The sequence below is a fragment of the Alosa alosa genome, chromosome 18 (genome assembly GCF_017589495.1).
Source record: "Alosa alosa isolate M-15738 ecotype Scorff River chromosome 18, AALO_Geno_1.1, whole genome shotgun sequence".
Lineage (NCBI taxonomy): Eukaryota > Metazoa > Chordata > Actinopteri > Clupeiformes > Clupeidae > Alosa > Alosa alosa.
Genome location: NC_063206.1, coordinates 22,752,176 through 22,757,175, shown reverse-complemented (window position 1 = coordinate 22,757,175; position 5,000 = coordinate 22,752,176).

The following is a 5,000-nucleotide window of genomic DNA, read 5'->3' as shown; positions in this document are numbered from 1 at the left end:
GCTTTAGCAACACACCTTAAGCTACTGTGTAGTGGGTCCCATTTAGAAGTGGCTACTTCATTCAAGCTTTCCTTGACTCATGGAACTGCGTGAATGTTATTACAACTTTTCGCCAATGATATGGCAGTTTAAGTCCGCTTTGATACTGTAAGTCGTAAGCCATTGGTTTCCAAAGGAGATTTTATTTGTGTCGCCAGCATAGCCTATTGACAATTGATGTTGTAAATAGGCCTACCTTATAATCCTACCTGTAGTTTAGGGAAGCTAACAGCTTTCTATTAGGATCTAGTTTGTTAGTTACAGTTTTGTCATAACTCCCTAATGCATTTTTGCATTTAGAATAGCCAGAGCGTGTATATCTCAATCTGAAAATTAAACAATATCGGGTGCCTATGGACTAGGCTGGGTGAACCCAGCCTGATCTGCCCGCTATTTATTTTTTGATTTCTTAAAAGATTGAGCTTGGTCTGATGAAAGCCAGACTAGCCATGGACCTCAGTTACACAATGCAAGGGAACATGAATCAGCCTATATTTGCACGAACAATAACGGACAAAAGCTCTTCAACTTTGGCCCGTTAAAATATGTATGAACAGTCTAGCTTAATGATTTCATCAAGGCCCATTTGGACATGTCAGTTATTTGCACCACTGGTTAGATGTAAAACAGCATTTCGTTTCAGACTACTGTTACTTAATTTGTGCATTATAACGTTTCAGACTACTGTTACTTAATTTGTGCATTGACAATAAAGTATTACATGAACTAAAGATGACTAAAATCTTATGTAGAAGAAGAAACATTCACAAAAAAAAAAATCCATCCATCCAAAATGACCTTTGTTTTTGATAGCTGTTGAAAACGGCATGGAACTGACAGAGATGTTTTTGTTTATAAATACATAAAAAATCAATAAATAAATAAATAACATTATGCTGATACCTTTTGCTTTTCCCAAATACAATGTAGCCTACAGGTGTAAGTGACCTTTCATCAATCCAGTTGCAATGGATGAACTGTGATGACCTGCCCTACTTGTGATTGTTTAGAGATTTTAAAGGTTTTATAACAATGCTACATCTTCTTTGGCTATTCTACAATCTATTCACCTTTTCAGCACAAGTAGGCTACTTTCTGTGCAGCCGCACACACACACTCAGGCATGCCAAACAAGCATACACAAAAGTTTCAAGAGTGGGGGATGGAGTAAAAGATGGAGACAAATTGAAGTGTGATTTATTTTCGCGGATTGGATGTACAGGACTGAGCGGCGGTCATATTTTGTACCGCTATGCGGTACATCTAGTTAAAGATAAACTAGGTTGCCCAATATCTGTGTGTTCAGGTAAAATAGGATACATACCTTGTATTATTTTACAGTAATTTATACAGCAAAATAATTTGTCCATACAATTTAGATTTTCTGACATGCTTGGTTCTGGCTGATTTATCAGATAGAATAGGCTAATAGAGTGGGGAAGTCAACTGGAACCTTGTAGTTTTTGGTGTTGGCAACTTGGCAAAAATCTTTATGGGAAAATTAATGGTTTTTTTATTAAGCAAAAAGGTGTGAGCGAAACAAAGGCAGTAGAAAACAGACATTCAGCTTGGTGATTTGAAATGCATTTATCATTCAGTCTTTTGTAACAATCTGTTATCTTGTCTTGTAAAAATAAAGATGTTGCTACCAAAACGCTAAAGCAAGAATCAGGCGGACTAGGCCTACAGCATGCCATTTACCTCAAGCAGCAAGTGGGACTCTAGAGTGGTACCCACAGATATGCAGTATACTAAAAGGGAGCTTCCAGTGAATTATGCTGAGCTAACAATGTCAGACTGGGTTATTGCACACACAGACAGGAGAAGGTATTCTCTTATCTAACTCGAGGGTAGACAGCAAATAGGCTAATTTCTCCCCAAAATTTGTGGTAACACTTTACAATAGGTACACAATTAAGCAAGATTCTATTATTGAGGAAAAGGATATTTGTTAATCCTTAAGTGATGTTGAAAACATACTTAATATGGATGAATGACGTGTTTGTTAATGCTTAACTAATACTTAACTAATGCTTAATTGTGTACCCTTATTGTAAAGTGTTACCAAATTTGCAAGTTCCTTTAAGTTGTGCCAAGAACACCAAAACCACAGGATATTATATTGTGTGTCACAAGCTGATACTGTTTTTCAGGATCATTCAACACTCATGCATGTGTTTCAGCATTTCTATTTCACTAGAGTTTGTAGAATTGGTAGAGAGCCATGTCTTATCTCACAGCTCAAACTCCACATCTAACAGAAGTCGGCAGAAGGCTGCAAGGCTCTTTCCATGTGAATCTGTATTGATCAGTGAGACACAGACAGATACTGTCTCGCTAACAGAAAGGGCAACCCATGTGCAGTTTGTCAACATGACTCGTGGGTGCCCAAGACTTGCTCGATACTTACTCACCCACTCTGACTCAGTGGCACTGCAATTCTATTGGCCCACTCAGTGCTCTAACGGCAACTGTGTATCTGCACTACAGCAGAATCGATCTATTAGGTGACACAGGTGAAAATGAAATAAGCAATCATATTATCAGTGCTAAATGCATTAACATAAAACATTTGAATGTAAAAGGGTTGGTATTTGTGAAATGAAACACGTACATGCCAAACATGTCAAGCTGGCCAAGCCATACTTTGACCAAAGGCTAATTAAGGTAATTAAAACTACATTTACCATAACAATGCCTTCCCCCCCTTGGGGTTAAAAGATCATAAGTCTTCAAACATGAAACTAAATATTTGCTCTCCCCTTTGGACTGCAAGAGACAGGAGTAACCCAGCACCGGCTTTGGAAAATCCATTTGTATCTATGCAACCTCTATGCTTTTGAAAAAAAAAGGTCCACAATGCTGTTCAAAAACCAAGAGTGCCTCCCCTGAACAAGGGTGACAGAACAACCTTTCAGGCAAACAGCAATACTTCCTGTGTCGGTGGAATAACAGAGACCTGCTGATTAAGAAAGGGCCCGCTGAAAAGGGATCGCAGACTGGCTGTGAGACCGAGGCAGGAAACCATGTCTGTTTCCTCCCTCAAGCCCCAGGATAGAGGGAAAACAAGGGCCAGATTTCTACTTGGATTAGGAGATTACCGCTTCGTCTGTATTCTCAATCAAGCCTTTCTGACAAGACAAAGCCATACAATAATTCAGTATCACTGATGGCCATCTTTGTGTGATTAGTAGAGGTGTCAAGAGAAAGCTCCACGTGCCACACACAGCTGCTGAAACTGTGTGGAATTAAGAGGAGGATCAGTTCTTACTATATATATATATATATATATATAAGTATATATATACTTTTTTGATCCCGTGAGGGAAATTTGGTCTCTGCATTTAACCCAATCGGTGAATTAGTGAAACACACTGCACACACAGTGAGGTGAAGCAATCCCGGCGCAGTGAGCTGCCTGCTTTAACGGCGGCGCTCAGGGAGCAGTGAGGGGTTAGGTGCCTTGCTCAAGGGCACTTCAGCCGCGGCCCACTGGTCGGGGCTCAAACCGGCAACCCTCTGGTTACAAGTCCAGAGTGCTAACCAGTGGGCCACGGCTGCCCCAACTACACCAGTTCCCAAGCAGTGCATTTTAAACCTTTACTGATACAAAGTTAGGCTTGAACCTGATAGAACCTAAGACTTAAGTATCTCAGTTTTTTAGTTCTGGTAGTTCTTCACTATCATTTATCCAGGTTATCTTTTTGTGTGACTGTATGGCTTGTACAGTTCATTTCAGCATGTAGGGTTGGATGGAAAACATATTGTTTACTCTCAAATTCTTTGTTCTCCACTTGCACCTGTTGCCGAAGCAACTATTGCCAAGGCAGTGTATTTCTGATAAACGATAAATGGCTTCACAAACCCAAGGTAATCCATTGTGATATGAATCCACATGTGGCTGTATCAGGTGAAGTGTAAAAAGCCAGATGTAGCCCTCCTGGACACCAGCCATTCTCCCCTCACTGCATGGCACCCTCATTGGGGCCGAAACAAAGCAGGCAGGACTGAAACGCTGTGGCTCAGGCATCCGTTTGGCCAGGGACCTCTGCTCGCTGTCAGGAGGAATGAGCATTAAGAGAACAGGCGCTGTGGTGCTGCCAGCAGACTTACACACCACCCTCCCGCTACCCCCACCCTGATAAAAGAGGTGAGGTGGAGTGGGCTGAGGGTGATGGTGGTGGGGGTTGATTTGAGGTTGAATTGGGGTTGGGTGGGGTGGGGTGTGTATGGAGGGGGTGGTTCATTTCTGCCTCCCTGACTTAATGGGCACTGGCGCTAACGCGACTGGGCGCAACGCATGCCCGGGATTTGTCATTTTGCGAGATTTAATTTGTCCAGGAATGGTTCGGAGTCAGGGGTGAGCAGAGCGGCGGGCCAATCCGCTGACAGCTTGACCGTTCACTGGGAGGCTAATGAGTGCCTGCCGCCGGGCGAACGGAACAGAGGCAGACGGATTACGCTCCGCTCGCTCCGCTCCGCTCGCTCCGCTCCGCTCGCTCTCTCTCCCACCCAGGCTTGCTCGCCCGTCCACTCATTCTCTCTCAGTCTCTCTGGCTTTCTCTCTTTATCATTCACTCTCGGTCTCTCATTGTCTCTCTCTTGCTTTCATTTGTTTACTCTCTTTCTTTCCACTCTCTTGCTTTCTCTCTCTCTCTCTTCCTCTTGTTCTCATTAGTTCGCTTTTTCTCTCTCTCACTCGCTCTCTCACTCTTTCTCTCTCTCTCTCATTTGTTGACTGGAATCAATAACAGAGCCGCCTGCACCAGCTCGCGCAGCGCACACACACTCACTCTCACCCGCCCCTCGCCCCAGGTCTCATGCCATCAGGCCATCGCTGAAGGGGGTTCCACTGAATGAACGTCAAAGACACACACACACACACACACACACACAAAACTGACTCACATATCCCCCCCCCTCTCTTTTACACACACACACACACACACACACACACACAC